This window comes from Taudactylus pleione, unplaced genomic scaffold, assembly GCF_031769625.1.
Source record: "Taudactylus pleione unplaced genomic scaffold, aTauple2 ptg000093l, whole genome shotgun sequence".
NCBI lineage: Eukaryota > Metazoa > Chordata > Amphibia > Anura > Myobatrachidae > Taudactylus > Taudactylus pleione.
Window position 1 is genome coordinate 28293914 of NW_028284495.1, and position 20107 is coordinate 28314020.

The window sequence follows — 20107 nt, forward strand, 5'->3', positions numbered from 1 at the left end:
ACGTTTGTCTAGGTTTCTAGGAGAAAGATGCTGTGTTTGTAGCGCAAACCAGTCCTCCATACAAGCAAAACTCATAAGAGAATCCAATTAGAATATCAAATGTATCAACTTGTACCCCCAGTTTACATATATGAGTGGTTATTATTAACACTTTCATATAAATCAAGTTTTTCTTTTTTTTTTATGTATTTGTTTTATAAATAAGTTTTTTCATCTCAAACTGTGTCAAATTCAATGTATTGTAGCCGGTATAAGTATTGTCATGCAAACATGTAAGCATGTATCAGCCTGTGTCAACTTTTTTTTTGTACAATTAAATGAATCCTATTTATAATAACAGATTTATGTTAAGTAGCAGCTAATGTGTCACAATGGGAATATTTGTTTACACTTTAAGTCCTTTCACACATGTTTTCCCAATCTGACTGCAACAGTACTGAAAGGAAATTTATAATAAGGCACATTCTGCCTTTCAATCTGTTGTGCAGCAAATATTCACATGGTCACCCACTAATTGATTTGATCCCTGGATTTTCAGCATAAGAATGACACACTGATTTAGTAATTAATTCTAATAAGTTATTTGTGCATGGTTGAGAAATGATACATTTTAGGGAAATTCTGCAAAACTGCCAATGGCTGTGGACTACATACCTTATACATTTATGTAAATAATAATACATGTAACCCCCAATCCCTGTGTACTGTATTTAGCATGAGGTGCATGGGTTGGCAGTGCATCTCCTATCTGACACTTTCCTCTATCCTGGCTAGCTCATGGGTGTGGGCCAGGGGCATTTCTAGCAAGAAGGGGGCCCATGTGCAGTCTCCGACACAGGCCCCCTCCGCTCCACCCGGCGGCCGACAGCGCACTGAGCTGTGCACGGCCAGCGCCGGAGTTATAGACTCTGGACACTAGAGTGTGCCCAGAGTCTATAATGAATGCACAGGTCACCGGGAAAATGGCCGCGGCAGCCATTTTCCCTGTACAACGCCGGACCACCACGCCGACGTGGGACTCCGGAGAGGTAAGTAATACTATGGGTCCAGGGAATGCGGTGCGGGGCCCCCCTGGACCCAGGGGCCAGTGTTCCCTGCACACCCTGCACACATTATAGATACGCCCCTGGTGTGGGCACTAAAGAATCAAGGGGACCTCGCTCATTCAGGTTTTATACCAATGCTTTTTTCCAGTGTGGACACAAGTCATGTGTCATGGTGATGTAGCAGTACGGCACAAGACCATCTCTTTTCCAAACAGATATTAACTTTAATCACACACCTCTTAATGATGGGGCTGATTTTGTGTTGGATGTTAAGTGATTGGTTTTGCTTGAATCGGCGGAAGACAGATTTACTACCTTATGCTAACGCAAGATTCCATACAGTTAATGGGAGAGTCTTTGTGGTTTGAAGTGGGATGCTACACTTGCCACTGATTTTGCAATTTTCTTCATTAGTAATGGCAATTGAACCAGCCTCATGCTAGGTGCAAGGCAAGAGATCTGTTGGAAATAGGTTTCACCTTGCTGTGTGCGTTACTAAGAGCCATGCAAAGCTGTAGCTACATGCCCATGACACTCCCATAAGACAGATCTCTGACGTGTTACCACCCACATACTTCCCAGTTTTAGGCCATTTCACGTAAAGTTCTGCATTGATGTTAGATGCACAAAAATGCATAAACAGACTTCTGAGCCTGCCCAGCATGGTAAAACTCACTATTTTCTTCTGTTGCTAAAAATGCAACTAATTCTGTATCAGCCCCAATATGTACAAAACTTGTGCATAGTACTTGGGTTACAGAAACAATAACAAAAATGTTCACGTGTATTGAATCCTCCTGTGCAGTCTTATGATTCAGATATATATATATATTCCATAGACAAAAAAAACTTACCGTTTCACATGTACCATTAAGGCTGCTTAGACATGGTCTGAAAATTCACAAAACCTATTGATTTTCTGCCACTCAAACTTAAAAAAGAAATGAAATTACGATCATTAAGGCTGACGCCTTAATGGTCGTGTTCCTTGCCCAATACAGATATGGTATGCCATCACATCCTGTAGTTAACGGCAGATTCAGCACTTTCACAGAATGAGATTGCTGTCACTCACAAAATGGTGGAGCTGCTAATTCACAGAATTTTGTGCTCATTGAAATACACACATGCAGTCTATGCAAATGAGGTTTGAGAAGTTATGTGGCTCCCACATCCCACTCAGTGCCCACAATCTTCCCATTTCATCACCAAACCAATCTCACTGACTTCCAACATCCTTCTCACTGCATACATTTATCTCATTTAGAATACACGTTCAGCTCCCTTATTTTAAAATATCATACTCTGTCTATGCATGTACACTTTCTTCCCCTATATGCCTCCATGCTGCTATATATTCCCCAATCCCTACTGCTATGTGAGGTCTCCCAACTGTGATAGTCTGTGTTTCCTCATCTGCACCAATGTTTTTCTCCAGCCGCACCGCCTTGCATCCGTGCCTTCTCCACAGCCACGTTTCTGTCTTTCTATCATCGGTGGCACTCTTTCTTCCTCCATCTGCACTACTCTGGTCCCCCAACCATGCAACTCTGTCTCCCCCCCACCACCTGCACCACTCTGTCTTTCACCCCATCCACACCAATCTGTCTTCCCCAATCCCTACGGCTGTGTGGTCTCCGAACTATGGTAGTCTGTGTTCTCTCATCCGTACCAATCTGTCTTTCTCCATCTGCACCGCCTTGCTTCCGTGCCACTCTGTTTCCTTCTGCACCACTGCCTTCCCCTAAGCCACGCTGCTGTCTTCCTTTCCTCTGTGGCACTCTTTCTTCCTCCATCTGCACCACTCTGGCCCCCCCAACTGTGCAACTCTGTCTCCTCCACCCACCCGCACTACTCTGTCTTCCTACCTTCTCTACCCATCCACACTAATCTGTCTTCCCCAATCCCTACTGTTGTGTGTTCTCCTATTTGTGCTAGTCTCGATTCCCTTATCTGCACCAATCTGTCTTTGCCCATCTGCACTGCTCTGTCTACCCATGTCCATGTCACTCTCTTCCCCTATCCAGGTCGCTGTCCCCCCAAACCATGGCACTCTGTTTCCCCCATCCGCACCACTGTTTTACTTTGGCTACCCCCCCTATGTACTGCTTAACCTTCCCTCCTCTACACACCTTTGTGTCTCACCTATACACGCTGCTGTGTCTCCTCCCCCCATCCATAACACTTTTTTTCCCAGCTGCACAGCTCTATTTTCTGCTTTGACCTCAGTTGCATAGACTGCATGTGTGTATTCCAATGAACACACAATTCTGTGAGGTAGCAGCTCCACCATTTTGTGAGTAACAGCAATCTCACTGAATCTGCCATTATCCACATGGTGTGATGGCATACCATATCTGTATTGCGCAAGGAACACTTCCATTAAGGTGTCAGCCTTAATGATCGTAATTTAATTGCTTTTCGAAGTTTGAGTGGCAGAAAATCAATAGGTTTTGTGAATTTTCAGATCATGTCTAAGCAGCCTTAATGGGACATGTGAAACCATAAGGTTTTTTGTCTATGGAATTTCATAGCTTTTTTAAAATGTATTAACTATCAGGGTTTGGATGAGCAAACCGAGCCACCTGCAGGGGAGAAGGGCAACAAAATGGTACACTAACGCAGACGGAAGAGGGGACAGTACACAGGAGGTTGGTTTGGGAGGTGCAGAGTGTGAGATGGCTGTAGGCGTGTGGGGTAGCGGCAGCAGCGGTGGTCCAGAGCAGTGGCAGCGGTGCAGTGCAAAGGGGGCATCAGTGGGCGAAAGAGGGCTCATTGGTAGTGCATATGCACCTGAGAAAATCAAATCAATAAGTCACAGATGGACAAATGCAGCAGTGAGATGTACACATCTATGTTAATAATTGAATGTGTAAAAAAAAAAAAAAAACGTAGCCCGCCCCCCCCCCCAGAAAACAACCAGTACCAGGCTTTGGAGCCCCAGCACTGGTTGTGCTAAATACAGAACAAACGGTCTTTTCAGAACCTGTCCTGCTTGGTAAAATACGGGGGGGACATATGACTTAGGAGTCCTCCGTATTTAGCGCAACCAGCACAGGGCTCTGAGCCGGTCCTGATTCTGTAAATACAGGGGGAAAAAATGCATAGGGCCCCCCCTGTATTTCCCAGAGCCAGCACTGGACTCCGTCTAGCAGGGGGGTGATGCCACAGCCAGGGGAGCTCTTTCATCGGGCTCCCCAGCCGCAGCATCACCCCTGACCACTAGTCAGCCCAGGCCAGGGATCCCTGGGGATTTGGGGACCCCCCCAATAAAGAGGTCACCGTCCTCAGAGCACCCCAGGTCCAGGCTGATAGCCCAGGGCTATCCCCAGCACCTTTGGGGGTGGGTTGATTGTGTTGTGTGGTGCATATGAAAACATAAATATTGTCTTTTGCAGTAGTACTACAGGTCCCAGCAGGCATCCTGCATAATGGTACTTGGAGAACCACAAGTACCAGCAGGTGGGGCATTAAGGGCCTGCTGGCAACTATAGTACCCCTGCAAAAGAAATATTAAAATAAAACAAACAGACACCGGTTTTAAAATAATTTTATTATGCCGCACCTTCACCTAGGGTGCGGCAGCCTTTAAGCTTTTTTACATGGCTGCCGCTCCCTCAGGACCTCTACGGCATCTTCCCCTGGAGCGCGGCAGCCATTAAGCTCTTTTGCGTGGCCGCCACCCATCCAGGGCTTCCCGGCATCTTCATGCTTTAGCTGGTCACTCCAGCTCCCCAGTTGTCGACTGAATGGATGGGGCTTGTGCTGGCTGTATTTTAAGACAGCCAAGGGGGCAGGGAGGGGTGATGACGTCGGGAGCCGTGATTGGCTCGCGGCGGCCATCTTTGAATTAAAAAAATGGAGCTGAGGCACCATTTTTGAAAAGGGCACGCTCGGTTCTCACCATTGAAGTCAATGGTGAGAACAGCTCATTGGCTGAGAGGCGGAAGGCTCAGCCAATGAGCGCTCTGCACTGGGATTTCTATACTGAAATCCTGGGCGGAGCTGTCATTCGGGTAGTAGTGTCCTTAGAGTAGAGTAGGAGCTGTCATTCGGGAGTAGTGTCCAACTCCCCAGGGATCCCCAGCCTGGGCTGACTAGTGGTCAGGGGTGATGCTGCAGCTCGGGGGCCCAGTGAAAGGGCTCCCCTGGCTGTGTCACCACCCCCCTGCTAGACGGAGTCCGGGGCTGGTTCTGGAAAATACAGGGTGGCACTATGCATTTTTTCCCCCTTTATTTCCAGAACCAGGACTGGCTCAGAGGCCTGTGCTGATTGTGCTAAATATGGGGGACCCCTACCTCATTTGTCTCCGGTATTTTGGCAACCAGGACAGGTTCTGAAAAGCCTGGTGCTGGTTGTGCTTAACATGGGGGACCCCTACATTGTTTGTCCCTTGTATTTACCACAACCAGTACTGGGGCTCCATAGCCTGGGGCTGGTTGTTTTCTGGGGGGGTGGGGCTATGCCATTTTAAACACAGAAGCAGGTATCATGGATCTACCAGATCCAAGCCAGCATTCTATTTGCTTCTACCTCCCCCGGGTCCTAGCGCCTGCACCACCACCGTCCGCACTGCTGGCCGCACCGCCGCCGCTGTCACCGGGTTCCGCGGCTTTCCGCCGGCTCCTGCTGCAGCTAAGGCCAGCTTCTTCCCCCAGGACCTGGCCCCCACTACTCCCCGCAAATGATGGCCATCGTGGTGCACCCAAGTGAAGCTACAGTAATTACACCTGCTGGAGACTCCTACTGCGGCTGCGCAACAAATCGAAAAGTCCTACCTCTACAATGGTGTATTCTTGAGGTAATAGTTTAAAAACTGTAACTTTGTAATTTACCTGAACCCCAAAAGCACGTACCCTGGCACAATAGCTACATCATAAAACAAACCCAAGTCTAAATTCCACCCCTACCCTGAGTTTTACCTTCCCAAAAATCTCCCATAGGCTATAGCAGCAAAGTGGTCCTAATTGAGAATGGCCCTCATTCAGAGCCGTACGCTCTGAGCAGAGCGCACGCTCTGAATGAGGGCCGGGCTCCATTTTCATGGAGCGTCCTCCTGGACGCTCGTATAGCTGTGGGTCACCACCCACAGGCTATACGAGCGTGCATTGTGATGGCCGCGATGGTCGAGACCATTGTGACCATCGAAATTGCGAGCCGGAGCCTGCGGTTGAGGTTTTCAACCGCTAGCTCCGGAGTGATTTTGGCTCTATCAGAGCCAAAATCACTCCCACTGACATCACTAGTGATGTCAGTGGGCCGGCTTCTGACGGGAGGCGTTCCCGTGGGAACGCCCCCGTCAGGGAGGCACGCCCACCAAAGGGGGCGTGCTGTCAATCAACATTGACAGCACGCCCCCTTTGATCGGACACAACGAGCGAAGGACTTTCCTTCGCTCGTCGCGTCTGGCGCATGCGCATGACGGAGCTCCCTCCGTCGTGCGCATGCTCAGTCCATAACATCGACCCACTTGCGAGCGGACAGCCGCTCGCGAGTGGGTCTCAATCAGGCCCAATGTCAGAAAAATGTGACAGTTGGAGCTTTAGATTACTCCCAAATCCTATTTTTTTTGTTTTTGCCCTGAAATTTGGCATGCAGCACCCAGAAACCCGCCCCTCCCTCTCCACCCAAAAAAAAAATCAGGACCAAGGTGCGCAGCTCCACACTCTCTCCCCCCTTACCAGTCACGCAGTCCAGTACTCACACTGCAGTGCTCCACCCAGAATGCCGGCGGGCATGAGCAGAGAGAGAGAAGGACTCACAAGATGATGACACATCATCTCTCAGGACCTGTAGCTCCACATCGGCGAGATGCAGTGGGCACTAACTATGATAGACACATAACACAACAGTACCAGTCAAGACCGAACATTAGGCTGGCTCGGAGGGCAGGGATATTTCAACGGGCTGGAGCTCCCAGTGCGAAATATAAAATATAAATCCTATAAAATATGCCCCCCCCACAGAAAAGCTTAATATAGTAAAAGTGGTCTCACAATAAGAGGCGTGTTAAAAGACTACCTTATGAATAAATGACGTTAACATAACCATAGGATTAGGGACAGCAATACCTGTTAAAATTTCCATGGAACACCATCAGTCATCCCCCCCCACAGGGAAAATAACACTTTGCTCCCCAATAGAAAAACAACAATGCTCCCCATAGAGATAAATAACATTGGTCCCCCACAGAAAATAGCACATGTCCTGGCCAACCAGCCACTTCCCCCCTTCTGAGTCCCCAGCCAGCATTCTCCCCTTTCTTTGTCCCCAGCCAGCCCTCCTTCTGTGTCCCCAGACCACCAGCCCCCCTTCTGTACCTCCAGACAGCCTGGCCCCCTTCTGTGCACCCAGATAGCTAGCCCCCCCTTCTGTGTCCACAGCCAGCTAGCCCCTTCTGTGACCTCAGGCAGCCTGCCTCTTTTGTGTTTCCAGACAGACTGTCTCCCCTTCTGTGTTTTCAGACAGCCTACCTCCTTTTGTGATCCCAGACAGCATGTCCCTCCATCTCTGTCCCCAGCAAGCTTACCCCCTCTTCTGTCCCCAGCCAGCCAGCCACCCCCACTTCTGTCCCCAGTTAGCCACCCCAACTTCTGTCCCCAGCCAGCCACTCCCTCTTCTGTCCCCAGCTAGTCAGCCCCACTTCTGTCCCCAGCCAGCCACTCCCTCTTCTGTCCCCAGCTAGTCAGCCCCACTTCTGTCCCCAGCCAGCCACCCCCACTACTGTCCCCAGCCAGCCACCCCCTCATCTGACCCCAGCCAGAGACCCCCACTGCCCACTGTTGTCCTCAGCCAGCAACCCCAACTGTCCACTGTTGTCCCCAGCCAGCCACCCTCTTTTCTGTCCCCAGCCAGAGACCCCCACTGCCCACTGTTGTCCCCAGCCAGCCATCCCCTCTTCTGTCCCCAGCCAGCGACCCCCATTGCACACTGTTGTCCCCAGCCAGCCACCCCCACTTCTGTCCCCAGCCAGAGACCCCCACTGCCCACTGTTGTCCCCAGCCAGCCACCCCCTCTTCTGTCCCCAGCCAGCGACCCCCACTGCCCACAGTTGTCCCCAGCCAGCCACCCCCTCATCTGTCCCCAGCCAGAGACCCCCACTGCCCACTGTTGTCCCCAGCCAGCCACCCCCTCTTCTGTCCCCAGCCAGAGACCCCCACTGCCCACTATTGTCCTCAGCCAGCGACCCCAACTGTCCACTGTTGTCCCCAGCCAGCCACCCCCTCTTCTGTCCCCAGCCAGAGACCCCCACTGCACACTGTTGTCCCCAGCCAGCCACCCCCTCTTCTGTCCCCAGCCTGCCACCCCCTCTTCTGACCCCAGCCAGCCACCCCCACTGCCCACTGTTGTCCCCAGCCAGCCACTTCCTCTTCTGTCCCCAGCCAGCCACCCCAACTTCTGTCCCCAGCAGCACTCTGGCTTCCCTTACCTTGACAGCTCCTCTCTTGCAGCAGCAGTGGCAGCGGGCGAGCATCGGGCTCCACTCCTCTAGCAGAGGCAGGCGAGAGGGAGGGTGGGCTCTTCTCCTCCAGCAGCAGCAGGCGGCAGGCATTCGGACTCCTCTCATCCAGCAGCGGAGGCGCAGGTTGATGCCATGACGTCACGCGCCGCGCGCCTTCACGTCGGCCGGGATGTGCAACGGGCGTGGAAGAAGGTGGGAAATGGGCGGGCAGCGGGCGGATCCCCTTCCCGGGACCATGCAGTGGCTAGCTACTGGAGTGCTCCACCCCCTCTCTGAGGTTCTGCAGTAAGTGTAACGGCAGGGGAGTGTGCAGTCTTTGGTGTCACCCCCTTGGAGGGTGACACCCAGTGCGGCCCGCCTCCCCGCTCCCCCCTTGTGATGCCACTGTGTTTATATGTGTCATTCACCTATGGGGGACCCTTATTGGAGAATAGTATGCACAAGTGGTCGGAGTATATTTCACTGTAGCGACACCAGGACACATCATCATGTGATTTTATTCTTAATAAAATAGAACTGTATTGTATTTTTAATGTTTTTGTTACTGTGTAACACTGTGTCCATCCTTTCCCCTCCTAGCCGTGGTGACAGGACTGGTTGCTTTGTAAACACCTCAATGTAGATGGGATCCAACGGCGTCCCTAGTTACTGCCCCACAATGCTTTGGTGAGCATCACGCTATCTTGTGACGTCACCCACCCGCGACACCCAGCACCCGGAGGAGGAAGAATGGATGCCAAATCTGCATATACAGTATATTATTTTTTTTAAAATAATTTTTTCTATCTGTTTTTATAATTGTTCAGTATTGCACTATTAATCGTTGCACTGTCAAGTTTACATGAGTCACATTTGAGCACTGTTTATTCTTCTGTTATACCAATTGTTTATGTCTTTTTTTAGAACAACTCTCTCCTGTAAAACAGCTGCTTTTTGGATCAATCACCCTAGGTTCAGTAGCACCTGATTTGATTTTTACTTGTTACAGTATATCACCCATCCGCAAACACGTGTACAGTACATGTCTATTAAATCCTCCTGCACAGTTATATGCTTAAAATTAACATGACAAACGTACAGTAATGGTGGTGTATGCAGCCACTCACTGGCAAACATCTCATGGATGCTTCTTAATCCTACTGTATGGGATTCACTCAACATCACCCTTCTACAATCTTTTTGCTATTTCTTCCAGGAGGGTAATATGGAGATGCCATTGGCCAGGCTGTCTGTTTTTGTTCTCATGCTATTCAAAGGGCTAGCAATATACAAACATTCCACCATAAATCTGCCTCTCTTTGCTCCCTCCCCTCACTTTAGGAATAGAGAAACACAGACTCTAATGGGTTGTTTCAGTTCAGCCCTATGTGGTGCAACCACCACTGCGATGTTCAGTTGTACTCATATCCACCATACATGGTTCATGTGAGGACAACTTGTAATGATGCCAGGCATTATATGCCATTCTGGAATGGCAGTTATGGCCGTCATATTGAATTTGATTGCCACCTTAGGGGCTTCATTATCTCTGCCATCAAGACATAAGATATAGGAACATGAAACCATATTGAAGAATGGGGATGGATACGGAGTCATCACTGCCGGTCCTGTAATTACTTTGTGTGCACATTACTTATGTTAAGAAATTGTCAAAGATAATAACTGGGATCATACTGTACATAAAATATACACATGTAAAGTTGTGCTGGCACAGAATAAGATCAACCTATACTTTCCTTATACAGGAAAACCCAGTGACTATTTTCAGTATCAGTAATAAAAAGTTATCAGAAGTTATTTATAAGATATGGAAATATATTATTCAATGTAAATAAGCTGAATGGTATTTGGTTTTAGTTAGAATTAAAGTGAATATATTACATCACAAAATGTATAATGCAGCAATACTTATTTTCTCCTATTTTATCACCATTAATTTCAGATTGCCCAATAAAAGATGTCTGAGGTTTTACTAGGCTATTGCTGGTACTTGATAGCTACAGTTATTGCTGATATTGTAACTTGTAATTGGGACAATTTTCATTGTGTATGTCAATGTATCTCCAGTACAATACCATTCAATAAATATTAGTTATAGTACACCTCAATGGGGTACTATTTGTAGAGCTGGACAATGTCATACTATATAGATGTATTCATTTAGGGATGTAGTTACCATCTCAATCCTGACGCTGGAATCCCGACAAAGGATTTAAGAAAAGTTGCAAAATACTGACGCCTATCTTAATCCTGACGCTGGAATCCAGGAGGACACGTGCCCGAAGGAAGGTAAACCAGAGCGCCCTTAGTGTTATCTGCGGGGGGGAGGGTTAGGTTTAGGAAAATTAGCAGGGTTAGTGTTAGCTTTTTTGGGGGGGAAGTTAGGGTTCGGCACCCCTTTGGGGTAGGGTTAGGGTCAGACACCACTGGGGGGAGGGTTAGGGTTAGGCACTAAGGGGGGAGTGTTAGGTTTAGGTTTATTTATCCATACTTTTGTTCTCTGTATATTAGTTTTACAAATAAATAAACAAAAAGACACAAATGAACCTTGTTACAGTAAAAAGAATATACATTGTAACACATTTAAATATACAAAAATAACAATACTAATAATAAAAGCTAAAAGCTTTCTACATAAAAAAATCAAACTACAGGCTATAAAAATTTACAGGATTGAAGAAGATTCAATGATTTAATTTGGTTCTTGACAAAATTGCTGAAGTTATGTAGACCTTAAAGTAAGTAAATAGACGATGCAGTTTCATGACTTAAAAGGGAATATTTTACATTGCAGAGCTTTTGCAGTACATTTGTTTCTTTAATAATCTGAATTTGGTCTTTATTTCAGTGTCTTGGATATACTAAGTTTAACGAAACCAAGTTATCTACTGTGCTAATAAGAAATTAAGTTGCCATGGAAACATGAACTTTTACGCTTGTACTTTTAGGCTGTTATTTTTGAATGTCATAAATGTGATTAGCAAAGTTAAGCTGTGTTGCAGATTTTGTACAAAAGTGATTAGATTGATTTAGAAATGACTAATGCCAATAAATTATATAAAATGCTTTTAATGAATCTCTATTGCTATTTTCATACCCAATAATCAAATGAATGTACTTGCATTGCTGCTGCTGTGATGGTTGCACTTCCTATTCTCACCAATAAGTAGATAATTTATATATGCAGTTATCTTGTACTCAGTGCAATATTCTAACATACACACTTATACAGTGTACATGTATATATTTATATATATATATTTATTGCGTATTTAGTAACTCATTGTCATTGTAGATTTCATGTTTAAGCCATGTACAAGTATACCGTGAAAAAGTGTACTCACTGGCGGTTGCTTTTAATGAAACAGAAAACAAAGTTAAATCCTGCTTCAATGTTCAAATAGTGGCTTTCAAAAAATGATTCACATTGCATAACCTTTAATTAAACTTCCCAAAATTAAACTTTCAAAATAAATATAGAGTACAGCTAATACTTGTAATAATTTAATTATAAGTCATATTACAGTAGTGGCAGCTAGAAATATCTCCTATGAAAAATATTAGTTCTTTATTGAAACTACCAGTTCACCTCACCCTAAAATTGCATTGAAACTTCCAATATGTATACAGTGTGACTAATGTAAATGAGAGCGATGGATCCAATTTGCAGCCATTGGGCTTGATTCAGCATGGATTGCAACAGTGTATGCAGATCGATCGGTTGCGCATACTGCGCAGTGCACTAGCGTGAGTTAGCATTGTGATTGCTTTGAGATTGCTTTGTGATCACTCAAGCAACATCAAAGACATCACAGATTGAGTGACAGGCTGTGAGCATTTGCGGGTGGTCTCGGGGGGAGTGGTTGGAGAAATGCCGGCGTGCCCGACCGTTTGAACGCCATGCATAAATTAGCCACTGAGACCGCATACGCAGCTCAGTACTCATTGCATGCGACAAGACTTGCGGCTTCTACGGCAGGTCAGACCTGCTGTAATTCTGAGTGAGTGGCCGATGTTACTCGATGTTACCGGTGTATACTCAGGACTGCAAGGTATTACGGATGTGAGATAACGGTAGTGGGCATCTCTATGCTGGCTGTGTGAAGTTTTGCAATTGCATTCATTATCATATGTTCGCAGCAGACATCCGTGCATAATCGCAGTTGCGATCACAATAGCGAACCATTGTGAATCAGGCCCATTGTTTTCAGATATTCCTGTTTAATCTTCCATTTCTTTTGTTTATACACTTCTAACTAGCTTTATTAGTTAAACAGCTGCAAACAAAAAAATAAAAAAATGGCAGTTGCTCAATCAATCTGGTAGTACTTTTTTCAGGTGCATGAAAGGGAGGGGTCATACCAAGTAGAAAAGATTTAATTGCCACATATTACATTTGGGGTGAGCGTTTGGGCGTAGGGCCCCCGAGGCTACTCTGGCTGGGCCTCCTCAGGGCATCAACACTTAATACACATAGTTACTTTTCACAGCACCTTATATGTTTGTTTTTTATTTATGTATTTTTTCACATATATTTTAATCTCTTTCATCACTTCTTAATTACTCGCACAGATCTATACTTTACACTGCACTGTCACTCTTTTTCCATTTTCGTGTGATGCCCTGGGGGGGTCCTAGGATGGATGTTTTTTGGGGTGCTCTGTGCCCTGGATGTGAACCTGTTAGTGTTAGGGACTGCTAGTGACAGAGAAGCCGTGATGAGGCCTAGCAGCTTCCCATGTATTTGCAAATGCATGCAACCAATATCTCTGAAATTCTATTACCATATAGTGTTCATATATTGTTGCTAGTATGGTTCAGTGTGCTGAGGAACAATAGGGGATTAAAACCCCCTCCATTTTCTACTTAGTTAAACAGCTGGTCTATAATTCAGGTATTCCACAGACATGAAGTGCAATGCAGCAAACACATTCTGAAACATGTCAGGAACGCTTCTGCCGATTTAACACCTTGCTGAATTGCAGTATACATGCTGTAACACTGACTGCTTAACATTTTAATTAGCCATTGGGCATCAATAAAAGACATGTTTTATTTTTACTTGTGCACAATAATTGGAATCTGGAGCTTTGATGAATCTGCTTACTCTACTTAAATGTACTGTATGTTTGTTTGGAGAGTCAAACTCCATTGTTTTAGCTTGCTTCTTCCAGAATACACATTGCACTACTGGCTATACAACACAGTAGTGACCACCTGGGAGCTGAACTGCTTCTACTGGTTTTTATATTTCAGACAAAACCTTATTCACACCTTTAAGAAACAGAATGGAAAAACCTAGCTGGATAGTAATTAGTTGATAATGCTGCTTTAACTGTTAGACAAACAGACTGATTTGTGTGTATATGAAATATTGCTATTAAAGTCACCGAATTGGTCTGAAATTGAATTTGATTTGTTAACCTATATTTTGGAAGTGAAAGCAATATACTTTTGATAAGGTTTTAAAGTTAACAATGAGAAACAATATGCATGCTAATACACAAATGTGGAAAAGTTTATCTGATTGTAGATATAGTGGTGAAAACTCCAATAATGACATTCTTGGAGGTTTGGCCGCTCACCACAAATGCAGCATGCTCTGGAATGTGAAACATTCTGGGGCTTGGATGCAATGGGCAATGCCATCTTTGGGCTTCTATCAGCCACTCCCCCAATCGGATCCCTCCCAGCACCCCTCACAACATGTGCATCACTAGATGCAGACGCAGAAGGACTTCTGCGTCATAAACCCGGAAGTCCTTCTATCGCAAAGAGCAGCCCTTAATGTGAGAGTTGTCCTTTGTGATTTTATTCATGCATACCAGCATTAATTACAACGGTATGCATGCGATGAGTGGTGGTATGCAGCCCATGCAGAATGCAATGTTTGATGCTTCCCACCCTCAAGATTTTAAGCTAACAGAGTAGTTTACATTTGTGTATGCTATTACATAATTTTGCTTAACTGTTGTAGAATAAGTAATATATAGATTATTCCTTCACACATCATGTAACACATCAGAAGCAAATACATTGAATACTGGAGTTCCTCACACATGTAAAGATCATTGATTATAGCAAGAATGAGGAAGAGGTCACTACAGATTAACTACCTTGAAAAACGTAAATTCTTTGTGTAAATGTCATTTTGTGATGTCAAGTGGCTTCTTTTTCTTAATGTCACCGATTTTAATAGTGAAGTGTATGGATGTACATGCCAAGGTACAGTTGTAGCATCTGTGAAGGAATGTACCAGCTGATAGTTGAAGGTGGCCAGACCAATATATTATATCAATGAGATTCAGAAGTGATGAGATTACACTTACAGGCATGTCCCTTGCTTTCAGAAGGGTGCACAAGCAACTCTAAAGCACCAGAGAAGCACATTGTGAACCTTCTAGTTGCCCCCACTTTCTATGTGTGACTCTGCCCCTCCTCCCCATGTTTAACTCTGTCACTGCTCCCCATTTGTAACTCTCTCTGCCCCCTAGTGCTTGTGTGACTCTGCTTCCCCTCCTCATGTGTGTCTCTCCAAAGTGTCTCCAAATTGTGTATGTGCATCTTTTGCCTTTTTGTGTATGTCTGTTGTCTTTCTACACCTTACTGTGTCTTTCTTTCTGTCTGTCTCCATTTTTATATGTGTACCAATGTCCCTGTGTTGGTCTCCCCATTTGTTTCTATCTCTGCTTTCAATTCTATGTGTGCCTCTCATCAAGGAGGGTGAGGTGGGTAGCCCTGTCTGCTGCATTTGTTATGCATTCACTACTTCTGATGGCAGCCTTACAGATAAAACTGTGCAATGTTTAGGAAACAAACAGAAGTTACAATGAGTGAAGATGAGAGTCCTAAATAGGAAATAAAGTTAACTGCACATTTTATGTTACGTTTTTACAATTGTTTCCAATTTTCACATTTTACTAGACCTTAAAAATATAGGTGTTGATTAAAGATGTGCACCTTGAAATATGTTAACCTTAAAAGTAGGTGACTAGCTCACATAAAAAAAACATTGTGGGCTTTCACTTGTAAACATTACTGAGATACTGTGAATGAACCAGAGGTACTTTCAGACAAATGTGTAATTAAAGTGGTATAAAACAGATTTAAAGGGATGAGTACAAGTCCATATGTGGCAGCACCCTCCCCTCCCTTTCACCCAAATATGAGGCGACACATGCTATAATGAAGGTTCAGTACAGGTGGTGGGCTTTGAAGGCAGGACTAACAGTTCAGGACCATTTTCCTATAACGAAAAGATTCTGTGATCTATAGTATATAGCAAGGGGAATAGCTATACAATTTTAACACATACAGCAAATAAAAAGACTAAACTGTCAAATCCAGCCAACAGAATAAAAGCAAAGTGTATTAGCATTTCCAAAAGAATGAAAAAAAACATACAGTATGGATTAAATTTTATCCAAAGCACCCAGAAATAATGATACTGGAATATTTTTCCTTACTGTGAGATAAGAATGGTTGTGGAATGCTAAATCAAAATAAGACAATTATAATGATTTCATTTGTCCTGAATAATGCATCCCAGGTACCAGTAAAATCACTGCTGTAGATGCTTATGATGAATTCATGGTCCACAGGGCAGCAAAGCAGTTGTGCAAATTTTACATCTTTTACAAATTCGGTGAATATGATTATACTTATCGTGCTAAATATAAAGCAAACTGTGGGGAAGGAAACAAATATAGCCGGAAGGAAAAACTATACATTTGTATTATGAGCAAAATAAGTATGTATATTAATTTAATGAATGGGAATAAAGGTAAAGAAGGAATGAACATCATATAGGGTGCTCCAAAAAAGTATCCACAGCTGCTGCAACATAAAAGGCAATCTGATTTCCTACAAAATAAGCAAACAAGAAACATGCAACAATAAAGTGTTCAAACTGATTCAATTCAATTCAAACAATAAGAACAAAGTTAAAATATATATATATACTCACTTGTAAATAATCAGCAATGCAATGCTATGAAAAGTAAAAAAATATAAAAATTCACTTGCTTTAATATATAATAATTAATATATTGATTTTAAATCAATTTCTCAATATGTACTTAATAATATACATATATATAAGGTGTTAAGCATAAGGTATCTTACAAAGGTATGGAGTGATCCTGCACAGGAGAAAATCAATAGCGTATATATACCCCAACTTAGTATATAATTGACACACCGTCAGCATTGAGTATTTGGGAATGCTTCCAGGAATTACAGTAAGTATTACTACTTCTCAACAAAATAACCTTTAGCAGATGTCAAAGCAACAAGTAATTCCTTTTGTTGGGGCACTCATTAAACATACATTTTGACTTGTCAAATCAGACAAGATATTTGTAAAATGAAAACATATCTTTATTAACCTCTTTTCTAAAATAATGGGGTAATCAGACTCTTTGTGAATCATTAGTCTGTCCTGCAGAATATAAACTAGAGACAATTATAAACAAATAGAAGTATTAATAAAAAATATTTTATGTTGAAAATTTGAATTTTTAATCACCTTAATGTGGCCTACAGCCTAGGAAACTTATACAATATAAGGAAACATTTAACCTTCAAAATGTGCACATAAGCAGCCTTAATTAGTGTATTCCAATTAAATGGGTATCACCACACCCATAGCAACAACATGAAAACAAATTCCATTTAAACTGGGACACTCCAGACAAGGTGTTTTTTGTTTAATATAAAAATAAACCAATATAAATATGTGCAAAAAAGGAAGATAAAATACAATACATTCTTTTTTATGCAGCAATTGGAAGTCGGTGTTGTCCTTCTTTCCTTCCTCCTTGCCAATTCAACATTGATAACATCCATGCACATGAAAAATGGAAATATAAAATACGCAATGGGTGGTATTGTTTGATTTCACACACAGTCTATAGGTACATCAATTTCTCAATGATGGTTCACAGTTGTTCCCAAATGATAGGAGTAGCATACTGAACTCACACTTAGTCACCTGATGCTGGATATATAAAGGTATCTTTTTCCAGTGATATATAAAATCCACCAAAGAATATATATGAAGGAAGGCATACCCCAACTCAATTGTGCAATAGTGGAGATAGATATATAAAGGTTTCTTTATAGGAAAGTTTAGAAGAGCTATGGTATTGGTTCAAGTGTACCACACTCACGGAAAGACATGCATGTTTCCTCCTAACTGGTTTTCTTTATATTTGGTCACAATCCATTTTTTTCCTCTCAGTGGATGAATAATGGAGTATATGAAAGTCAAAACCACAAAAGAGCAAGGTGTAATCCAAAATGTATATATATAAAAAAAGAATATTTATTTCACATACATAGTCCCAAAATGGAATAAAAATGTAAATGCATATACTGCTTAATTTCAGAGATGGGTTCTTGACACCACAATGCTGAGGCACAACTGTCTGTAAAGAACTGTCTGATACTATTAAGAATGAATTGGCTTAGACAGATGCACCCACTGAACTGGAATCTTTTGTACATCATTGCATTCGTATTGACACCCGTTTAACTGAGAGATGGCAAGAAAGAAGGGCTTCAGCCTGGACTAATCTAAATTATCGTAAATCTACTGCTTCAAATTTTGGGACTGCTGAGGAGAAAACAAACACTGAATATGAAATTGAACCCATGCAAGTGGCCACACTTTATAAACAAAGTTTAAATAAAAATCAGGAGTCAGGAGAACTTGTGTCTCTATTGTGACAAACTAAGGCATTATGTATCAAATTGTCCCAGAAGACCTAATAAAGCAGTAGCCATCTTGGTGGAGGTTGATCTTTCTGATCAAGAATCTGTGAATTCTGATATCCCTCACCAATTAAATGCTATTATTCCAAGTTTGTCTTCTTTAGCAACAATTGAGAAGAATAAAGGAAATCCTAATTCTCGATTCTTACTTCCAGTTTGTTTCCAGGTCAACTCTCATTGGATTTCCACTTCAGCCTTGGTAGTTTTGGTGCAAATGGCAACTATATGGATATAATGTTTGGTACGAGATAAAAAATAAAGTTTCTAGAAAGACAGACACCCATTTTAATGGAAACTGTAGACAGTTCACCCCTCAAGTCCAGTCCTGTTACTCATGAAACTGAACCCTTGGAACTAGCAATTGAATCAAGTCATTATGAGACTATTACCTTACTAATGATCTCCTCTCCCCAGTATTCCATTATTCTTTGAATTCCTTGGTTAGCTGCGAATAATCCAACCATCAACTGGAAAGCAAAGTCAGTTTCATTCTCTCAGGAAATTAGTGGCTCTGAGGTTGAAGCCGAATCCTCTCATATAGAGGAGAAAAAAGTTGCGATTCCCCGCCAGCAGTGGAACAATTACCTCCACAATGTCAAGAGTTTGGTGATGTTTGTGATAAAAGGAACGCTGACAAACTACCACCTCATAGACCATATGATTGCCCATTGGATTTGTTACCTGGGGCCACCATACCTTTTTGATGCAATTGCCTATTAGCTGAACCTAAAATGATGATCCTTAACGAATATCTCTGTGAAAATACTATGAAAGGTTTTATTCATCCCTCAGCATCACAAGCAGGAGCTCCATTTTTCTTTGTGAAAAAGAAGGATGGTCCATTAAGACCATGCATTGATTATAGGGAACTGAATACAATTACAATTAAAAATTGTTATCCTCTCCCCTTCATCTCAAAATTGTTGGAGAGGCTTCGAACAGCTAAAATGTTCACTAAATTATATCTACAAGGGACATATAACTTAAGCCACATAAGACCTGGTGACAAGTGGAAGACTGCATGTCGTACCAAATATGGATGACATGAAAATTTGTTTATGCCTTTTGGGCTGTGTAATGCCCCTGCAACATTCCAACATTTTATAAATGAGGATTTTAGGGATTTAAGTGATAAATTCACTGTCGTATATCTTGATGACATACTAATCTTCTCAAACTCCCAGGAAGAACATCAATAACACATGCAAACTGTACTTGAGCGTCTCCATGAGCATCAGTTATACATTATATAAAATTTATTGAAAAATTGGCGCTGCTAGTATTTAGTGCTTATTTAGAACAAATGGAAAAAATACTTATCCGTATAGATGCAGTAATAAACGTCAATTCTAGTGTTCTTTCTTTTTCTTTACCCAAGGTCCCGAAAACATGGGGAAAAAGGGATTGTATATATGACATCAGTGTGAGATGTAATAAAATGGTGATATACACTTTTTCAAGTTTAGAGGGAGAAAATATAGGCGTACCCCAACTCACTATTCAAAGAGATGGGGACACTCCTATCGTGGTATCTTTAGTGCAACATGAAGTATGCTTGTTGGTTATGGAGGATTGAAAAGATACCTTTATAAACAGATGACTATCTGGAGCCCTGTGAGTACTGGTACGCTCCTTCACTTCCATGTAGCATTAAAGATACTTTGCATGTTGTGCACCACCTGTTAGGACTGTAAGTTCTAGGTGTGTTCACATACTTCATGTTGCAATAAAGATACCACGATAGGAGTGTCCCCATCTCTTTGAATCCTACTGGAAAAAAAAATGGGGCATTAACTGGAAAAAGATCCCTGATAGAAGGTAGAA